This window comes from Myotis yumanensis, unplaced genomic scaffold (assembly GCF_028538775.1).
Source record: "Myotis yumanensis isolate MYYU_CA2020_CCGP unplaced genomic scaffold, mMyoYum1.0.hap1 SCAF_18, whole genome shotgun sequence".
NCBI classification, from domain to species: domain Eukaryota; kingdom Metazoa; phylum Chordata; class Mammalia; order Chiroptera; family Vespertilionidae; genus Myotis; species Myotis yumanensis.
The window spans coordinates 31,589,216-31,612,499 of record NW_027223769.1 but is presented as its reverse complement, the minus strand read 5'-3'; positions in this window follow the sequence as shown (position 1 = coordinate 31,612,499).

Genomic DNA, 23,284 nt, shown 5'->3' with positions numbered 1-23,284 from the left:
TGCTTTGTCACATATAGAAATTTTTTGATATTTACAACCATAGTAAAACAAAGATTTATATTTTTGATATTTATTTTATATATTTAAATGCCATTTAACAAAGAAAAATCAACCAAAAAAATGAGTTCGCTTGTCACCTCTGACATGTGTGTCATAGGTTTGCCATCACTGCTCTAGCCACTGAGCCGAACCAGTTAGGGCTCATCCTCATTCCTTCAGGACATTCCAGGATTCATGGTAGGTCACTGTCATATTAAAAATGGCTACAAATGTATTGAGTGCTCTCATCCTAACTTCAAAACTACCTCATGGGGGCAGTGTTTTTGGTATCCCCAGTGTATTACTGCACAGTCTGCAAAGCTGAGAGTTAAGTACAAGTCATACAGTTCACTTGTAGAAGCCAGGATTCAAATCGACATGTGTTTTATGGGGGGAAAAAACCCATATGTTAACAAACCTATACTAACTTTTATACAAAGTTAGTCAACAAAGATACTGATAAAGACCACTGGGGAAATTTCAGATTCATAACAGGAAAATAAAACAAGTAAACACTGGCGATGACTTCATTTGTAAATGGTGTTATCACAGGTATGACATTGTCATCTAAGTCTCTATTTCGTTCTAGTGTTCGATATTAATTTACCTGCATCATAGGGCTCTTCCTTGGGTTGAAGCCCCACTAAGTATTCTGTGCGCAAGTGTGATATATATTTCTGCTGGGGATAAAAAAGTAAAAAAAAAGGTAGGGGGGAGGAAGCGCCACAGAATTGCCAACAAACACAATTACAATTATGACCTAAAAGAGTAGTGGTTCAGAGGAGCATTTTTGAGAAGAAGCTGAACAGAGATCTGAATATTTTTCACTTTTAGCTCAGTAAGTGTTTAGTGTATATTGCTGGGAAATGATGAAATGCAGTATACGGTATATGTAAAATTTAAAGAAAAATAACACTTATTTTGAAAAACTCAGAGTGATTGAATAAATTCATGATTAAAAGAAATTTTGCCCGGCCAGTGTGGCTAAATGGTTGAGTGTCGACCTGTGAACCAGGAGGTCATGGTTTGATTCCTGGTCAGGGCACATGCCCAGGTTACAAGCTGGATCCCCAGTAGGGGTTGTGCAGGAGGCAGCCTATCAATGATTCTCTCTCATCATCGATCTTTCTATCTCTCTCGCCCTTTCCCTTTCTCTCTGAAATCAATAAAAATATATTCAAAATATTTTTATTTACCTTATAACTTATTCAGCTGACTTGATTCAGCACCTACTATATGCCAGAATCTGTTCCACCTCACAGTAATTTAAAATAAGGCACAAGAGTAAATAATAGAAAGGGTTAACTTTTATTCTACTCTTTTACTTGTGCTTTAGACTTGAGTAAGATATGTGCTAATATCAGATAATTTCAGGGTCATTTGAAGAGTGAATTTCACCCTCTATTTATGAATGCATGGGCTACTAATGACCTGTTAGTATACATTTTGGGCATATCAACACATGACTTGGGTAAATGGAGCAATTTAGGAAATTATTCAAACCAGCAATTTAGGAAGTAGATGGCAGTCAGGAATGGATAGAGGTAAGCCCTTTCACCCGGTGGAATTACTGAGATATGAAAACAAAATAATTTTTCTCTTTCTACTTTCAAAACACTCCATGAGGGGAAAAATCACCATCATGAGCCCTCTCTCATTTGGTCAACACTTTATATGATTTTTATTGTCCCCGAGGCTGTGTCTCTTTCTTAATATATATCATGAGTGGATTGTGCATTTGACAAAGGCATTCTAATAAGGAGGAATTTCAGCTTCTCTCAAAAAGGCTTTTCGAATGCAATTCCGCTTCCACAGATGAAAACATTTGCCAAGCGCATGTCACAAATTAGACATCTGAGAAGCAGGCAGCCAGTGTGTTAATTATTGGGATTAATTTAATGAACTTATTCTCGTTAGGCTTTATGAGCCATGCGGTACACAGTAGCGTGTGCAAGTCCACAACCACAACCCAGTGATGTCAGGAGGTAATTAAGGGCAACGATGAGCATTTTCTGCAGGAAAACAAGGTACGGCGAATGCTTTGTGTGTAACCTCGTTGTTGGATGGAATTAAGGATCGCTAATTACAGAGAACTAAGTAGCAATCCTTTTCGTCGCAACAAATCAAGGGAGAAGTCAGTCTGGCTTCCAAAAACAAATGTTGAATATACACATAAATCATAATGTTTCGCAGCCGACACTTCATCCCGGGTGTGATGAGCTATGTAATAGTGTTTTACTGCCACATGATCTGGAAGTAGGCACAGTTTGTCATCAGAAGGATTTTTAAAGTGTTGATCTTTTAGAAACAGAATCTCACACTTCAAATGTCCTTATGATGGAAAACACAGGAAACAGATGTTCTTTTTTTAGTCTATTGGCACTTCGTTGTTGTCGTTCCTGATATAAAGAAAATTGAAGATAGACTATGAGGCAAATGAAAAAAAAAAGTATTTGTTTCCACATATTCCATCCCATCTCCACGTCTCCAAAAAGAGAAAGCGGTGGAGGGTCAGAGTGGGTCAGAGTTTAGCAAGAAATCGAAAATAGAAACCGTTCAGAAAATCGGACATAGAGTGATGATGTCCTAGGAAAAAAACCACTGTGTCAGCTCTAAGATCAGACCTGTGCTCATCGCATAGGTAGCCTATTAAAGCTATTTAAGTAAAATTTAGCATATTTCCAATTTGGAATAATGAAGTTACATGAGAGCTGGGAAAACAGAAATTAAAAACAACTTTTAAAAGATACATTAATACATTAGCCTATGTATTGAATGTAGCTTACAAATTCAAACTGTGTAGATATCATTTTCCTCATCTCACATTAAAAAATTCATAAACGGCGTGGCATAGTGGATGAGTGTCAACCTATGAACCAGGAGATCACAATTAGATTCCCAGTCAGGCACATGCCCGGGTTGTGGGCTCCACCCCAGTGCAGAAGGCAGCCAATCAATGATTCTCTCTCATCATTGATGCTTCTATCTCTCTCTCCCTCTCCCTTCCTCTCTGAAATAAAAGAAAATATATATTTAAATGGAAAAATATGTAATTTTTTTATTATTGCCAAGTGAGATCACAGGCACTCGAGTTTTTTAAAGCAATAATATGTGACATAAATCAAGGGAGTCAATGATGATCATGTTAATGGTGATACTGCTGACAAGGTGGTGATGATGATGATGATTTTCAACAAACCCCCAAACTGAAAATGCATTCGGAAATGGGCCTTGCATGACCACCCTCCATGCCCTTGACAATGACCTCTTAATAGTATTAATTTAATTTTGTTTCAGCATACTTGAAAGAAGAGTCATCCATTCTTCTCAAAGGATGCATTCCTTTCCTCTTTCTGATTCTTGGACAGGAGGATTAGGCCTAAGGCCAGAGCTGATTCCTACATAAGGATCTATGTCCCTGGGGTGTGAGAAGAAGGTATGTGTTGGTTGCTCTAGGGATCCCCACAAGGCCTGCAGAAGAAGCTGTGTGCAATGAATGAATCATGTTACACAGTGGAGTATGTCTTCCATGTGGTTCTACCTCCCACTTTAAAACAAATTTAAATAGTAAAAGCTTTGTATTCTAATAAGATGTCTCCTGTCAAGTGTCTTTGCCTAGTTCCTATGGGTTTGCTAACTTGCTGGTGGGTTGGATCTGCTGTGTCCTGAGGGTGCACATCTTTGTGTATGTGTGTATTTTCTGCTTTGATGTTCTTTCATCTATGTTTGGTTAGGAGTGATAAGACTCAGAATGTCAGAATGAGCTTCATAATTAAACTTAAAGATTCTCATACCCGGAGGCCACAGAGACACATCCAGCCAATAAATTCATATAAATAAATAATAATAAAGAGGCATGACATTTGAATAGCAGGCTTATGGATTTCATGTGCAATAGCTGCAACCCACAGCTAAAAGCTTCAGTAGGATTAAGGAAATTTAATTAGTGCTATTTTGAAATGGAATTTCTAGACCCATGTGACTTCAGTTAATGAAATCCTCTCCTCAAATATCTAGTTTATTCACAGGTGGAAGGATGAGAAAAAGAGTAAAGAGTTCTTCAAGACAATCTTAAAGATCACAAATCTCTGGAAACACATTCCAATCAACTCAACTTCATTGCAAAGTGTTTCTGAATGTTGAATGAGTAATAGAATGTCTTTGACATTACAGTCTGGCATGGAGGTGAAGGTTGACGTTAATCTACCTATCTGAAATAGTAAGTGTGGAATGGGATTATATTCTCAGATTTCCCTACAGTTTGAGCCAACCTTTATTTCTTTGACAGTAAAACTCAAAATTGCCCTTATGATCTGTACTTAAATCTTATAAATTACTCTACAGCCACAATGCATCAGTATTTTTATTATAGGGCTGTTGGGGAAAACTATTCATTTAAAAACAAAACAAACCACACAACAACAACAACAAAAATGGCAATGTGTTTTGATACCCAACTCAAAAGGACAATGGAGAAAATGATACTGGGTTTATGGTTTCACTTATAAGTTTGTAGTTTGGGGGATAGTGCAATTTCTCTGACAAAAAGTTCATTGTTAGCAACAGACTTTATCTGCTTTTTCCTTTCTTTTCCTTTGAAGCATATGGTTCGGAATGGTGTTGAATCTTTTAAAAAGTCTGCCTCTTGGGAAAGGGAAGCAAGAGAGGCAAAAACCAGACTGTACAAGTTAGCCAACATGTGCCACAGATTCATAGGTAAACTGCTAGGGAGTGGCCTTAGGGAATTGATGTCTTCCTAGTTTGGGGTTTTAACCAGGGCATGTGACTCTAATACTTTTTCTTTTAAAACTCTAACACTTTTGAGGAAAATAAGAGGATGGGAATCAATTCTACAATTTTGCTTCTTAGACTATTTCAGAAAGGCAAGAGGATAACTAAAATTAGACTCAATAGGGGTCACCTAAATCAATCCTGTGCTGTAGGGAAGGAAATGGAAAAGCCATCCGTTGGAAGAGTTCAGCACTGAGATTAGTTCATTTTTTCTTACATTGAATCTTAGGACAGGAATGGGAGGTGGGTTTTACTATTTCCCTTTTGTAGATGAGCAAGCAGGATAAATAACCTCGTTAAATATATATATACTAGAGGCCCGGTGCACAAAAATTTATGCACTCGGGGTGGGGGGGGGGGGGTCCCCCAGCCCGGCCTGTGCCCTCTCGAAGTCTGGGACCCCTCGGGAGATAACGATCTGCTGGCTTAGGCCTGCTCCCGGGTGGCAGAGGGCAGGCCCAGTCCCTAGGTGCAGCCCCTGGTCGGGCTCAGAGCAGGGCCGATTGGGGAGTTGGGGCGTTGGGGCGCCGCCCCCTATTATGCACAGAGCAGGGCGGATCGGGAGGTTGCAATGCCACCCTCAGTCACGCTCAGGGTAGGGCCGTTTGGGGGGTTGGGGCACCGCCCCCTGTCACACTCAAGGCAGGGTCAATGGGGAGGTTTCGGCGCCACCCCCTGTCACGCACAGAGCAGGGCCCATCAGGGGGTGGGGTGCTGCCCCCTGTTACGCACAGAGCAGGGCCGATCAGGGGGTTGAGGAGCTCCCCCCTGTCACACACAGAGCAGGGCTGATAGGGGAGTTGGGGCACCGCCCCCTGTCACACACACAGCAGGGCGGATCAGGGGGTTGGGTGCTGCACCCTGTCACACTCAGGGCAGGGCCAATGGGGAGGTTATGGCTCTACCCTGTCACACACAGAGCAAGGCCCGTGGAGGGGGGTTGGGGCGCCACCCTCTATCACCCACAGAGCAGGGCCGATCAGGGGGTTGGGGCGCCGCCACTGTCACACTCGGAGCAGGGCCGATGGAGAGGTTATGGCTCTACCCTGTCACACACAGAGCAGGGCCGATCAGGGGGTTGGTGCGCTGCAGGGCAATCAGGGGATTGGGGAGCTCCCCCCTATCAGGCACAGAGCAGGGCAGATAGGGAGGTTGTGGCCCTGCCCCCAGTCACACACAGAGCCACAGGGCGATCAGGGGTTTTGGGCGCTGCCCCCTGTCACGCCGATCCCGGTGCCAGGAGCTTCGCAGCTCCACTGATCCCGGTGCCGGGAGGCATATTACCCTTTTACTATATAGAATAGAGGCCTGGTGCACGGGTGGGGGCCGGCTGGTTTGCCCTGAAGGGTGTCCTGGATCAGGGTGGGGGTCCCCACTGGGGTGCCTGGCCAGTCTGGGTGAGGGGCTGAGGGCTGTTTTCCGGAAGCGAGTGACTGAAGCCCCCAACCGCTCCTTGTTTTCTTTCTTTTTTTTTATTCTGGGCCAGCTTTAGCTCTGAGGCCTCGCCGCTGAAAACATCGATACAATGTTGCTAAAGCCCGGCTGACTGAAAGCCGTTTCTGGGCTTTTGTTTAGCTTCTTATTTGCAACATAGTACATAATTGCTTAGAGTTGCAACTGAGAGGCCGGAAAGTGACGTGGGGGAACGTTGGAGTTCGTAGTCACTGAAGCAAGCGAGCCTCATGTTTGCTTCCAGCTGCCTGGCTGCCGGCCGCCATCTTGGCTGACAGTTAATTTGCATATACTCACTGATTAGCCAATGAAAAGGGTAGCGGTCGTACGCTAATTACCATGTTTCTCTTTTATTAGTGTATATATATATATATATATATATATGCCTAAGCAACCATTACAACTGGACAACTAGATGACCAGCTGGTAGCTATGATGCGCACTGACCACCAGGGGGCAGACACTCAACACAGGAGCTGCCCCCTGGAGGTCAATGCACTCCCACAGCCAACCTCCCGTGGCTGGCCAATCTCCTGCAGTCCCTCCCCACAGCTGGCCTGCCCTGATAGGCCCCGATCAGCCCAGTTCACTGGCCTAGCTGAGAAACCCCACCCATGCACGAATTCGTGCACTAGGTCTCAAGTAGATAATATTCTATTGAGGCTTTTCTTGTTTCCAGACATGGATGTACTCAAACTCAAGTGACACAGGAATCCCAACTCCTCCTGGACAATGGTGTGTGTTTAGCCATGTGGACCACCCTGCACTGTTTCAGGGAGAGTTTGCACCCACTGCAGGCCTGGAACTGGGGCCCTGACATGACTGGAAATGGTGGTCTTGTTGAAACTCGGACCATGATAATTTTGGAAATAGATGTAAGTTCATCTCTGCTGTTCTCTGCCATTGTTAGTGGGGTTGTGAGCACTGCCCAGACTATGCTGCCATTGCTGCTGCTGTTAGCCTCTGTTTAGAATTTCCATTATTCAGGTGCCCATTGATGACAGGAGTTTTCACAGGCAGATTCTACGGCTGTCAGCTTCCTCCCTTCTCTTAATTCAGGTTTCTTTCTTTTTTGTTTATTTTTGTTTGGTTTCTGTTTTTCCATTGATTTTTAGAGAGAGTGGAAGAGAGGGGAAGAGACACAGAGAAACATTGATGTGAGAGAGACACATAGATTGGTTGCCTGCAACCAAAGCAAAAGCCCTTGACCGGAATCAACCCAGGACCCTTCAGTCCACAGGCCAACGTTCTATCCACTGAGCTAAACCAGCCAGGGATTATTTCTGGTTTTGAGAGAAACAATCTCATCAGACCAGTTTATTCCTGGTTCACGTGTTTTATACCAGCCTGTGCCTTATTGCTCTTGTTGCCCATCTAAGGTGCCTCCCCTCTCCTAGGTGTGGTTTTTATTACAGGTCTAGTTAGCTGAGGCCCGAGATTGGACTTGTGAGATACAAGAGAACACGTGTGTAGAACAGTTCCAGATACTTTTGCTAAGTAATGACTGATACATATATATCAATGGGAGGTAAAATGACTTACAGCTATTTCTAATAAAGATGCACTTCATATTTTTCAGTTATTGATACAAGCAGTTTGATGTGCCTTATGTTCATAAATATAAAAGTTTATTTAAAATAGATAGGGTTATCTAGGAAATTGAACAGTGTTCCTCCCTTAGGGATCTGTAAAGACCTATATTTCTCTCTATTTTTGGGGGGGATTTGTAAAAGATTAAATACTTATAATGATAAGACAATTATACTTCTACCAGGTGCCAATATTTATGTGTATTTTATATATTTAACTAGAGGCCCAATGCACGAAATTCATGCAAGGGGCTTGGCCCTGGCAGCCGTGGCGGCTGCCCTCAGCCCTTGCAGCCCCGCCTTCATCTGGAAGGTCATCCAGAAGGATGTCTAGAAGGTTGTTCGGTTGTCTGGTCTAATTAGCATATTACGCTTTTATAATTATAGATATTACCTATATTATTACATTTTACATTATGTGATTTTTACATTTCATATATTTTAATTTTATTTACGATCTTTTTGGTCTTTCTTTTCTTTTTTTTCTAATATGTTTTCATTGATTTTTAGAGAGAGAGGAAGGGAAGAGGATAAAGAGAGAGGAAGGGAGAGGGATAGAGAGATAGAAACATCGATGAGAGAGAAACATCATCAATTGGCTGCCTTCTGTATGCCCCCTATGGGGATCAAGCCTGCAACCTGGGTATGTGCCCTGACAGGGAGTTGAACTGGTGACCACTTGGTTCATGAGTCAATGCTCAACCACTGAATTACACCAGCTGGACTGGTCTTTATTTCTATGGCATTAAATGTGGCACTTAAATATTAGTCATATAATAGTAAATATGAGCAAATATATATATATATATATATATATATATATGGCCTAGTATTAAAGATGATTTGTAATGTTTGAACTAATATAAATTAACCAAGCCATCACTTTTCAATCTTTATAGTATTTAATAAAAATGTACATATTTATTTGAAATGACTAAATTGCTTTACGTTTATACACTAAGAGCAATTCTCATCAAAAGCTAAGTTTAAAAAAAGAATTTATTGTTTTATCGTTTATTCTTGGAAGAAGAAAATAAAACCACATTATCACCGTTGCAAGAAACAGCTAAAGGGTCTGTGACCTTTAGTGTCCAGCTCTAACTTGAGTTCTCTTTGAACTCCCCCCCCCACACCCAGCAAGTTTAGGGTCACCATCCTAGGCTCCCAGGAAAGGGCAAGATGAAGCCTGTGTTGCTCTCTCATCATCATCGCTACCATCGTCACCAAAGTTATAGAATATGCATAACTTTTGGGCCCCAGAAACCGTGTGTGTGTGTGTGTGTGTGTGTGTGTGTGTGTGTGTGTGATAAACGTCTTTGCTTATTGTGTTAGGATGAATCATCCAAGAAGCAGACACCAAGATGGAAATAAACACAAAGAGACTGTAAAGGAAAGGTCTGTGTGAGACCAAATGAGGAGGGAGCTGGGAAGGCTCATAGCCATTAGGCAGCCATGGAATTCTCTCTCTAGGGGAAGAAGAGAGCTGGGGAATTTGGAAGGAAGCATCCTGGATTGCCATGCATCCTAAAAAAGATTTGGCAAGATCATCAGGGTATCCTTCAGCCAAAATGAGCTGTTTGGTGAGTCCTGTTTTTCCTGGAAATAGACTCTTTTCTTTTTTAAAGTAAAGACTTTTGTAAAAAAAAAAATATGCCATAGGTGACTTTAGTGGCCTGGAGTCCATCCTTCTAATACTTAGCTCCAAACAAAGTCTCACTGATAACAGCTACAAGTGTTATTTATTTATTTTCTTACTCCAGGCAGCTGGAAGCAAAAGGACCATCATGTGACTTCATTTCCATATTGCTGTTAGGGCAAACTCACTCCGCACAACCCGTTTTTCTTTCTTTTTCCCCCTATCACAGGCAGAAAAAAAAAATCAAACAATCTGTTAATGAGCATTTGGTGAAGTGTAATGAATACAGTCTAATTTACTAATTGAGGCTCATTCCACAACTCTCCTCTAATAAGCTTCTTAATGTGCTTAACTGCAAGTGTCCAAAATAGTTATTGAGATGTGTGAAAATTTCCCACTCTGTATGTTAAAATTTTGATAATGTTGCAGTTTGATTAATTGAGAGAAAATGTTTTATGTTTCACTAACAAAGAGGAAAACATGAAAGCAGGACTATCAGACAATTACATCTTGTAGCAGGAACTAAATGGCAAGTAACATTAGCCAAATAAATAAAGCATTTTTTGAAATAACTTTTAGTCCAATAGGGCACTGACTTCAGTTTTTATGCAATGCCTATCAGAAAGAGATTAACCAAATTACGTATACGCACATATGCATAACCCATAGGCACAGACAATAGTGTGGTGAAGGCCTGGTGTGGGGTGGAAGTGGGGTGGAAGGGGTAATGGGAGAAAAATGGGGGACATCTGTAATACTCTCAACATTAAAGATAAATTTTTAAAAGCTCACATTAAGGCATTTTCTAATTATCATGTTTAAGCAATATAACATATATATTAGTTAATATTTTATCAATTATAGAAGGCCGGAAAGATAAATTGACCCTTTCTAGTTTCAATCAAATTCAATTTCTTCACTTTAAGTATTTGTTTATGTTGACATTGGCTTGGGTCAGTCATAACATCAAAACCCTTTGTCTTTGTGTGTGTCTCTCTTTTACGCCACCATTGTGCTTCCTTCCTAGCAGATTTCATTCCTGTGAAATTAAGAAAAAATTCTCAAAATGTTGCCCAACCACCACCCCTTTGAAAGACATGCATAGATCCTTCTAGCTTCCTTGGGTTAATGTTGATGAATTCTGTTTAGCTGTCATTGGGTGATTCCTTAAGTAATCATTGTGAAAGGGAATGCTACACTCTGTGCTGGCCTAAGTCACATGCCCCCCTCTGCAGCTGAGTGCAGATTCATCACTCAAACTACAACACTAGGGGTGGGTCCCTCTCACAAGTGGGCATTCCTATTGGACAGACATAAATAAGGGACATCTACTATAGCCAATGTGCAGGAAATCTGAGCTTAAAAAATTCCACTGAAGCAAATTCCACTTAGATAATCATCACATTCTCCTTTCAAAGCAAAGGTAAAAATTTGGGGACGCTAGAGGTGGAGTCGTGTGGTATATGGGTGTGGCTAAAATTTATTTTTGGAGCAATCATAACTCTCTTGTTTTCATCTTGCTGTGCCATTTTAAGAAATGAAGTGTACAGGTTTCCCTAAAGATGTGGCACAGCTTTCCTCAAGCAAAAAAAATATAAGTAATGTTCTCTTCAGTATCTCTATAATATATTGTGAAGCTCCAAGAAAAAATAGTTAAGTTAATATGACTTACTAATGTTTGCACGCAGTGATGAAATTCTCATAATACTGAAGGAAAATGAATTTATTTTTGCATTCATTTTGTGCCCATTTTCATACATTTTTCTAGAACAACTCAATCCCTGGCAAGAAGTAAAGAAAGTTGTCTCTAGTTTATTTCCTGTTCTATCTGCCCCAGGATTTTGTTTGAGTCCAAACCTCCCACTCACCAGCTACAGGAGAGAAGTCAGTATATTTCAAAAAGTTTAAAAATCCTTTAGATCAGTGTGCACAATCAGCAAGTAATTTGTAATTGCCAAGAAAACCCAACAGGCATAAGTATACCTATTTATAGACACATTTATTGGCAGAATGTATTCTCATTTCTGGATATCGATGGGAAGGACAGCTTCAAGTTATACAATACCACTGACCACGAATGGGTGTGGCATGGATGTGGGAGGGCAATTGGGGAATGAAAGAGACTCATTAAATATTATAAGGAAATGCAGTGTTCATGGAAGACTATGGACTTAGAGCCAAGAAACTAAATCTGCTCCTATGTAATGATGCTGCTAAAGACCAGCCACTTAGCATATTAGACCTCATTTTATCTAACCTGCAACATAAAGGTTTTTATACCAGAGTTCTTTCTCATCTCTACTGGCTTTCTCATGTTTCTTCCCATGTCATAAGGGTGCCATGGCATGTGTCTGTGTTTAATTTTATTACTTCTTAAAATGTGACTTCACTCTTTTCCTAATTTCTTCCTGATATCAAATTCAAAAATGTATTCCCTATTCCTTCCAGATATCAGGGCTAAAATCGGATGTTAAGAAATCAATGTTGGCATGGCAACATTTATTATGGCAATGAAAAAAAGTATTTTGAAATATTGGCAAGGTGCAAAAGACATTTTTAATATAAGTAAAGCATATTATAGACATTTAGATTCATACACATAGATGAGCATATTTTTTTTTTCCATGGGATAAGATAAAGTTGCACTATTGGGGCAAAAAAACAATATGTATCCTATAGACCAGTCACAGACATGTTAACAAGAAAATCATTCTCAAACTGGCAAAGCAATGAAGAGGTATCCATACTCATTAGACATCCTCATTGTGAGAAATTTCTGAACATCCTTAAAACAATGTTCTGATTTTCTCAGTAAAGACTGCTTCAACTTTAATAGAGGCCAATGCCTATTTGTCTTTGGACATGTGTCCAGAGTGATTTAAAGAGGTCGGAGATGTCAAGCCCTACTGGTCATGTGATGGACACTGGTTCTCATGAGAGGACTATTGGGTCATAGCAATATCTACAATAGCCAGAGATATTCCAGAAAAAAGGATCATCTTCCAGTGTTTACTTCTCAAAAATGGTAACTAGAAAGAAACTCAATGTGATGAAAAAAATGAATGACTGGACACATGAGACTTGACCTACTCAAGAAATCAAAGTATATTTGTAGATAAATGGAGTTCTGATACAATTCGAATGAGTTGCTTCTTGAGACAGTCACCAGCAATCTCTTACCCATTAAGCAAAACATTTCCAAGTGTTAATTGGAAATAATGGAACTAATGTTTGACATCAGAACTATTAGGTTCAAATTCTGGCACTTACATTTGCCAGCTGGTCAACCTGAACAACTTAGCCTTTCTAAGTTTGAGTTTTCTTCTCCATAAAATGGGAATAGTGATTATTAATTCCCAGGGTCTCTATGATGATTATATTGAAATTATATAAGATAATGCATGTAAAGTACATTCAATATATTTTGGGTATTTATTTCTCTATTGTTTATAGGAAGAGAGTCCTTTCACATAATATGATTCTTAAAGTGTAAAGAACCTATATAAAAATACACCTATATATATAAAAGCCTAAGTGACCGAATGACCGAATGACCAGTTGTCTGGTCTCTATGACGCACACTGACAACCAGGGGACTGACGCTCAACCCACAGGATCGGGCTCCTTCCTGTCTGGATTGGGCCTGCGGGGATCGGGCCAAAACTGGCTATCCAACATCCCCCAAAGGGTCCCAGATTGTGAGAGGGCACAGGCCAGGCCTTGGGACCCCACTGGTGGACATGCACCAGGCCTCTAGTAATATAATAAAATGATCTATCTATCTATCTATCTATCTATCTATCTATCTATCATGGATTGAATGTTTTGTCTCCTCAAAATTCATTTTGAAGCTCTAACCAGCCCCCTCCCATTATTGTAGTATTTGGAGACAGGGCTTTGGGAGGTAATTAGGGTTGAATTAGGTCATAAGGTTAGGGCCTTCATAATGAGATTAGTGTCCTTATAAAAGGAAGAAGTGATATTCTCTCCCTCTCTCTCTCTCTCGACATGCACAAATAAAAGGCCACATTAAAACATGTAGGAAGGTGTCTACCACAAGCCAGGGAAAGGGCCTTCGCTAGTTTGATCTCAGAATTCCCAGCCTCCAGTAAATGTATGTTGTGTAAGTCACCCAGTCTATGGTATTTTGTTACAGCAGCCTAAGTAGAGTCGTACAATACATAGTAACTTTTCTTGAAAATGCCAGTAACATATATCTCTCCTGTCCTTGCCACCATAATGTAGGAACCTTATTACACATACAGCATAAAGCACATCATGAGATCACCCCTAAAATATGCCAATGATCTATGAGTTTGCTTTTTTATGTCAACCTCAGAGACCAGGAAACTGCCCTTTTAGCAATTCAGAACCAGTGGGAATATCCACTATTTCACACATCTGTGATAGGAGCTTATCTTTTTCCTAGTACATAGCAGGTATACAATAAATGTCTGTTACATCTAACAAGTGAATTAATAAATTTAGGTAACCGTTCAGATTATTCTTTAATAAGGCTGGAATTTATTATTATTATTATTAACATATGTTTTTATTGACAAAAAAACATACAAGGAAAGACAGAGGGTTCAGTCCTAGGTGGGGACGCCTGAGTATGTACCAAACATCGTTCTAAAGTAATGGCTTTTAGAGAACAGTCCCAGCAACAGCAGTGTCAGCATTATCTGGGACATTTGTTAGAAATTCAAATTCAGGAGCCCAACGGCAAACCTGCTGAGTCAGAAATTCGCAGGTTAGGGCCTACCAACCTGACTTAAGAAACTGTCAGGCGATTCTGGTGTCCGCACCCCTGAGAACCGCTGTCCTACAACTTTATCTCTTGGCTCCTGCCCATGACTCATGCACGTTAGGACGATATACTGAAGTGTCAGAAGTCCAGACAAGAGACTCCACTGTCCCTAAGGAGATCTTTTCTCCATCTCAGTTAGGACCTGCTTGGCGTGGCTTGTTGGGAAAATCTCATTTTACCAATAAAAAATAATGATCTCTAGCTGATGTAATGACTCCTATCCATCATGTTAACAACCTCGGCAAAAGGTTATGTTGGTAATTTATCTGTATCGGCTGCTTCTCTCGGTGACCCAGACATTTAGAGATGCAGTTGCAAATGGGAGATTAGAACAATTTGGAGGACAGTGAGTACCGAGGGAGCACCGGTGTCCTCCCAGCTGAGGGTGAGGCAGCAGGGTCATTTGTTGAAGAACATGACCTGGGACTTTGTGCAGCAGAACGGAGCCACCTGATATATCCTCCAGTGCGGTGTGCAACCCCACTGTCTAAGAGCAGTAGAGTGCTTATGGGCTCCAAGCATTTCATTTATTTAACAAGTAGGAACACACCTATATAGGTATGCACCTCAAGGGTTTAAGTCCCTTACAGTGTACTTATGATTGCTTCAGGGAACTCAATCAGAGCTAGAGTACAATCCCAATTTCACAATGGCAGCCTTGTCCACACGTTGTGGTATGCAAGAAAGATAAGGGACTGTGCTGGCATCTGAATGTAAATTCTTAGTCACTCTCATGTGATCAAGAATGAATTACTAAGTCTCTCACATTTGCTGTTTATTCATCTACAAAATTAGAGTTGCGGTTTCCACTTCTTTGAGGTGCTATGATGATGTAAAACATTCATAGCATATAGGCCTCAAATGTGTTCTCTTTTTCTTCTTTACCTTCTTTCCTGCCTGCTAGGATTTCTATCATTTAGAGAGCTAAATGCCTCTATCATTTGATCATTAAGATTTAGAGCCTCAAGCCTAGGTTAAATGTAAGACCCAGAGATTTTCAAGTGTACCTACTGTTTATGCCTAGTGTTGCTAGATATTATAGCAACTACATCTTAAGGATAAAGAACAAAACACTCACAGACATGGGCTGATATATATATGAAATTCCTTACCACCTAGAATAGAGGTTATTGTGGTCCTTTCATGAATGAGTTGTGTATTGAGCTGGAACCCTGAAAAACAGATATTGAAGTAACTTGGAGAAAATAAAGTTTAAAAAAAAAGTTGAGGAGGGGCGAAACAGCTGATCTGTGCTTAGTATTTCCTAACTCTGTTGGGGATGGGGGAGGCATCTATTAATATAATTCAATTCATATCGCCAGTGACTGAGTAAATGCATGGGGCCAGGGATTCTACTCAGTGATGGTGAAGGCTAGGTAAGAAAGCCAACATGGCTGTCCTCTCCAAGTTCAGAATCTAAGAGGGCAGATAGGAGAAATCCACTAGGGGTATTTACTGGTTAAGTAATATTTTATTGTAAGCTCTTGTCCAGACAGAAGTTTATGCTGCTTACACTAATTAGGAATGATGTACTCCAGGATTTTCAAATATGTGAGTGACAGCCCCCAGGAGACCATTTGAGGATCAGCAGTAGACAACTTACCTACTAGAGTCCTTGAGGAAGTCTTTAGATGCCCTGGTCTATGCATAATAGATTTGTAACCAGAAACGCTAAAGTTTGCTTCTGAGATCGCAATAGAAACTTCGGGTTTCTTTATTCATGAACTCTCTGAGCTGGTTTCATCGTTTGTAAAATGTGTCCTTCATGGCAGGGCTTATGAGTTTGGCAAGAGCTTTTACCGCCCAAAACCTAGACAATGCTATTACTGGTGTTACAAAATCACATGGTTAAGGTAGTGTCTGCCAGATCTTTCTATTCTACTATATATATTTTTTTCCTTTTACAATGAAGGGTTATACTGCAGTGTTATAGTTTGAGAAGTTTGCAATTACGGGGTTTTAGTGAGGTTATAGGTAGGTTAGAAGTTGGGAAGCAGTAAATCTTCAAATTCCCAATAATTTTATTTAAGCATTTAATATTCAGTGATGATCACTGCCTGGAATAATTATTACTTTGGTGCCTACAAAACAGTTATTTAAGCCCTTAGCCGGTTTGGCTCAGTGGATAGAGCATCGGCCTGTGGACCGAAGGGTCCCGGGTTCAATTCTGGTTAAGAGCATGTACCTAGGTTGTAGGATCCTGGCCCTGGTCAGGGGCATGTGGGAGGCAACCAATCAATCTGTATCTCTCTCACTACAGTGCTTCTCCCTGTCTCTCCCTCTCACCTTCCACTCTCTCTAAAAATCAATAGAAAAAAATAGCCTCGGGTGAGGATTAAGAATAAATAAATAAATAAATAGATAGATAAATAAATAGTTATTAAAAGGATATATATCATCCTTGATACATTTACCAGCTAGCATTCTTATCCTCAGTTTTTGTTTTCTTTTCCTTCAAAATTTTCACTTCCTCTTCCTTCCTTGCTTGCCTTTTTTTTTAAGAATTATTTTTTTAATTCATAAAATTAGAATCAGAATCTAAAAGGATGGAGAGGAGAGTGTCTGGTTCAATTCAGCTCTTCCACAGCCAGGCCCGGGGCAAGGACTGATTCAGTATCTCTGCCTTTGCTTTGTGATGACCAAGGTAGACAGGCATCTGCTGCATCCAGCTTTGAACTTCATAATAACCTTATTTTTCTTGATCTTGACAGCGTTGGCATCTTTTCGTCTGGCTACGAGCAGAAAGTCCTTGATGTCCTCAATTTCTCGAGGCATCACCACAAGGCAAGCAGGAGAGCGGCTGGCACAGCAGCAGTGAGAAGAGAGGACAGAAAAGAAAGAGACTCCTGTTTGCCAGCAGTTAATCTCTTACTTAGAGGAAATTGGGCATCTTTGAGAATTATTTTGAATATTACTATGTGTTACAATCCAGTACTGTTATTATTGTGGACGCCAAGAAGTCCGATATTTGGACAGTAGGAGCCTCTTCAAGCTGATTCGTGTGCCTTTTGATACATCTCTGGTTTTCTTTGTTCACGTCCTGCTTCCGCACATAGTTATTGCCCATCCTACTTTGCTTCATATGTTTTGGGTCACTTGGGTTTCTCTGTCATCTAATGTGCTAAAGTGATGCATTTTGGTTGTTGTGTTTGTTCTTCCCATTCTCTCTCCCCCGCCCCCAAATGGTTGCTGTCTGTCACAAAGTTTTTGGGTGTTTGAAATGCAGCGACATAAAATAGTTCATTCCCATCAAATATCTCCAAGTAGGTATTGCTATATGTGATTGTGAATTGTGGGAATCAACTTGACTGGGCCAAGGAATACCCAGAGAGCTGATGAAGTCACTTCTGAGTGTGTCTGTGAGGGTGTTTCTGGGAAGAGATTCACATTTGGATCTGTTGGCTGAGTAAATCAGATATGTTTCTCCCCAAGGTGGGTGGGCAGCACTCAACCCACCGAGGGCCTGGATAGAACAGAAAGGCAGAGGAAGGCTGAATCCCTCCTCCGCCTGACTGCTGGAGCTGGGACTCCAGTCTCTGCTCTTACCATTCCTGGTTCTCAGGTCTTTAAGACCCAGAGTGGAATGTGCATGGCTCTCTAGCTGTTTAACCTTCAAACCCGGTACCAAAGGCTTTCCTGGGTCTTTGGCTTACAGACAAATAATTGAGGGACAGCTCAGCCTCCATGATTGCATTAGCCAATACCTTATCGTAAATCTCTTTATATACTGATATATTTCAATTTGGAATTATCCAATTTGTCATCCAACTCTTGTCTATGTGTGTGTATATCTATATCTATATCTATATCTATATCTATATCTATATCTATATCTATATTTATATCTATATCTATACCTATATAATATATATGTATCTAACTATATCTCTATGTCTCTATCGATGTACCTACCTATCGATCTATTGATCTATGTATGTCCTCTTTTGTTCTGTTTCTCTGAGAACCCTGACTACTTTGCGCATGTTAAAATCTAGAGAAAGCATTACTCTAGAGATATAAGTGTGAAATTCATCAAAACATAAATAATAATCGAAGAGATGCCGGAGGAAGAAACAATTCATGGGGAGAGTATGTGGAAGTGAGTAGAAATGAGACTAGAAATGAGCATAAGAGACAGACAATTAAATGGTTACCCACAAACATTTTACCTACTCTAGTAGAAATATTTACAGATGTTAGAGCTGTAAAGAAGAGGCAATTGCTTATCTTGTCTGGGCAGATCACAGATGGCTGTAAAGGGAAATTACGCTCGAACATAGTTTGAAGGTTGACTGAAAAATCACCAAATGACGTGGCAGAGGAATTAAGCAGTGTGTCAGGTAGGAACGGTGCAGAAAAGACTGTTAGCTCTGCAACTGAATTTGCTGTTTCTTTCACAACCTGGAATTGTCATTGGGAGAAGGTTGCCCAGCCAAAAAAAACACAGTCCCTAGACACATGTCTTGCGACCTCATGCTTACCAATGGGAAGTGAGCTTAAGGGATGTATGTCACTTCCGGGCCAGAATTTGAGGAAGTATGTTGTTTTGGATTTGTTTGTTTGTTTGTTATTATTGCTGCTGCTGTTTGTCCATTGTCTCTATCTTGGTTAGAAGAGAAATCTGAGAGCCTGGGAATTGGAATCCCCACATGGACATAATTCCTGTGCTAACTAGGGACATCCTCAGTAACAGGTTCATGAAGAAAAAGTGAAATTCTGTTTTGGTAAGCCAGGGACATTTTACAACTCATTTGTAGTGGGTAGGACCTGCTCCTCCTCTGCAGCTACACGACATTGTTGTAGGTTAGGGTAGAGGGTATTCAAGAAATATGGGACATGAGATTGAGAGTTTGCAGGAATCAGATGCCCAGGGTTTGACTTGCTTCGGATTGAACTCAACACATTTTCTTAAAGAAAAGTAGTAAATTGGCAAGATCAAATCTCTCTTTTGAGAAGTAAGCACAGAAAATCATTTTATTGCCTCTTAGCCCACTTTCCCTCCCCCATGAACACAGACTATCATTGCAAATGCAGTCTTTTTGCATGCATTTGCCACTCATGCCTATGTCATTTTTATCTTCGTCTATCTCTATTATCCTTTTGCAGAAAGTGAGAGTCAGAAAGAAGTCTCTTTTTTAAAATGCAAGAAAACCTACCGTGAACTTCTAATCACCCCCAGATTCGCAAGTTTATATGCTGCAGAAGTTTGATTTATTAAATGGTAGAATGATAGTTCTTTTTTCCCCCCACTGAACTTATTAGCGCACGGCTCACACTGTGAATAAGAAAGTAATGAGTGAAATGGAACCATTTGATATCTCTATTGTGTGCGTTGGTAAGTGAACAGGAAGAAAGGAGAAGACCTTCAAGCATCTTAGCTACATTTTGTACAATGGGACACAGTACATAAGGACTCCTTGTTGAACTGTAATTATAACAGAGCCACCTCTACAAACATGAATACAGGGGAAACTAATTAGGCACCGACAATAGGCAAATATTATTCTCTTAATTAGATCTTCTGTTGGAAATGCTGCTTTGTTCCTGCTACTCCAGCGTGAATGACATTTGAATCATAACAGTGTCTCACAGAAGGGCCTTTCAGGGATGCAAAAGACAGACGCGGTGTCGCAGTCCATGAATGCCTTTTCAAATCTTTGCTAATCTGAAGTCAATGAAATGCAGTCCCCCAAACAGCTGCTTTTGCTGATTTGTATACTCGCATAATTAGAGCTGGAAGTGTTCAGTCTGCACATTTTCAGTATTCATATATTTTGATAGTTCTTTTGTCGCATGGTATTTTTCCGTAGCTGGTTATTATCTTGGGGTTGGAATGCTCAACATTGGGTTAGGGTGAGGGGTCTAGAGGGCAAGTGCAAGTTGATGGTTTATCGGTTCCAACCATTCCCCATCCTTAAATCAGTTAATCTCCACCCCCTCCTTGCCTCCCCCCTTCCTTCCCTCCCTTCTTCTCAATTATTTCTATTTAGCATATACATGAGAGAAGAAATGAGAGAAGAGACAGATCTGCTGAGAAGGTCTTATGTTGTGTGAGGTGCACCCATGGGGAGGGGGCGGTAGATCAGGATTTATCATTATGGAGATGATGATGACGCAGACACTTCCCTCTAACCCTTGAAACAGCCTCTGGAACATGTGCTCAGACACTTGCAGGCAGATGTGTGAGGGCATGGCCATATCCTGTGCATAATAAACACATATGTCACTGTGGACCAGAAAGCATAGGTATGCTACCTATTTTGATTAAAATTTGGTTAAATAGGCATGTATTAAGCAGCTGAGGTCCTCTGTGAGTAAGATTCAGAAAAGTGATGTTAAGATAAAATTTCCTATCTTAAAGTATAAGAAACAATGGCAATTTTTACCTGATACTCAGATCCTAAAAACTCAATTTTAAAGGAATGTATACATATGCCTCAGATCTCAGCAAAGATGTATAAAAATATAATATTCTGAAATTCACAAAACAATTTCCACTCTTGCTCCACCTTAATAGTGACTGGTCCCATACAGTAAGTATATATCTAGCAAGTTTTAACAGTAGAAACTGAATACATTTGAGAGTAAGACAGAAGCTAATAGCCTAAATGAATCCCTAAAAATATATTTTTTAGATTTTTACTTAAATATTGTAAGCTGCAGAGTTGTTATCTATAATATTGTCACAATAAAATGTCAGGTATTGCCCTGGCTGGTGTGGCTCGGTTGTTTGGGCATCATTCCTTGCACCAAAGGGTTGCTGGTTTGATTCCCAGTCAGGGCTCTATCCCTGGTCGGGGGCATGCATCAGGCAGCCTACTGGTGTTTCTTGCTCTCTCCCTCTCCCTTCCTCTCTCTCTAAAAATCAATAAACTATTTAAAAACATGCCAGGTAGTTATTATAATGATAAATGACATGATGTTTATGAGGTTAAGTGGACTTTTTCGTGGAGTATGCATTAAATAATTTTTTTACATTAGGCATCATTCTAAGGTGTTTGATGGACATAAAATTAAGTAAGATGTACTAAATATGAACTACTGAATTTTTATTTTATAATTTTTATCAAAAATAGCACGTTCATATAGTTTGAGGAACATGCATAGATAGATCATTAATATCTACATAGTGAAACACATAGAGTGAGGTGCACTGTGAAAATAGAGGGGTAGAATAGATTCCATCTGCCTGGGATGAGGTTTGATTTGGGTAGTTTCATGTAAAAAGGCTTTTATTTGTCAGCTGGAGAATTTTCTCTGTAAAATGTTAAACTAATTATTTAAGGTGGGGAGACTATTCCAGTAATGGCAATTGTCTGATTTCATATGCAACTGCATTAAGCTGTTTCCATGGCCAGTAAAATATTTTCTTCAAAAACATGCAAATAAGTCGCATATTATATAGATGGGCATACTTGAGGCTTATTGCAGCCCAACATTTAAATATTTGGGTAGGCTGCATAGTATTAAGTAATAAAAATGGATTCAAATACTGATAGGCCATATTCTATCATTTTGCATTTGAGCTAATAGATTTTTTCGAATGTTACAAATAGCTTTCCTCTCTCCCTTCCTCCTTCCTCCCTCCCTCCCTCTTTCCCTCACTCCTTTTTTTTCTTCTTTTGTACTTTCCTTTCTTTCAACAAATGTCTACTCAGCATCTCCCCTAAGCTGGGCGCTTTCCAAGAATATGTATGTGAATAAACCAAAACACTTCTCTCTCAGGCCCTCCCAGTCCATTGGGAATGAGGCATGTAAACACAGACACTGAAATTAATGTAAAAATGGCACATTGGGACAGGACTGACGGATGTGGGGGTCACGGGTGGTTTCTGAGCGGGGTCTTGGAAGACAGGATGACTACTCCAAGTGACAAGGACGTTCCCGGCCGAGGGCACACACACCAGCACTGTAAGGAAGAGCGCAGAGCCCACACTGGCCTGGGAGACATAAGGTTGGGATATAAATGCTGCCTGTCTCCACTCTCAGCAGGCCTTCCCACTGCCTCCTGCTGCTCTCATCTATTTTCCTGCATTGCAACCCCCCTGCTCTCCCCAACCTGCTACTCCATCCCATTCCCCCGCCTCCACCTCCTCACCTCATGTCCCAAACACATGGGCCTGAGAAATCAGTAGGGGCGCATGTAGCAGTTCGGGAAGGGGCGGGGTGCAGTGAGGGGGTGGCAGGCGGGGTGAAGGGCACAGCAAGGACAAGCATCGGGGGCTGCAAACCCCACGACTGCCCTCCTTCACCTTGAAACCTTTCTTGCTGTTCCATGGCCAACATCCCGTTTTGCCCGATGATTTTGACTGATAGCAGCCTGAGTGCTGATTCGCAGGAAATACACAAAGCAGACTGTCAAGTTCCACAAGGAGAGAAGGAACACAAAAGAATCGCAGCTGATTTACGAAGGAAAGAGAAAATGTTGGGGGGGAAAGGATCCCGAACAGACATCCAATCGAGATCTGAATTCACAGGCCCGCCGCACGCAATCACCACCAGGTGATGCTAATTAGCAAGAACCGTGCACAGGTGCTACCCTCCAAGAGCAAGAAATAAAAATAAATTAACATCCGGCTTCAACAGACCTGCCTGTACCTCACCCACTTGTCCCGACATCTGCCACTTTTAACTGCGCCTTGTTTAGTGTCTGCTGTGCTATATGTGGAAACCACGGTGGTTATCTAGAAAACGTTCCTTCCTCCCTAAATATAAATCCCCAGAGTCATCATGCGTCCGTCTATTTGTACATCCACGTGTGCACTGACTGTCATTCAGTGACGATCTCATTAGCATCTACTCTGAATCAGACACTGTGCTTGGCACTAGGAATATGATAGTAAAATACCAAAAAAAATTTTTAAATCCTGGTTTTGCTTTGATGGGCTTACAGTCTTTGAGGAGAGAAGCACATCAATTGTAAGTTATATAATTAGGTGACTATAGTTTTTCTGTCCCCAGCAGATG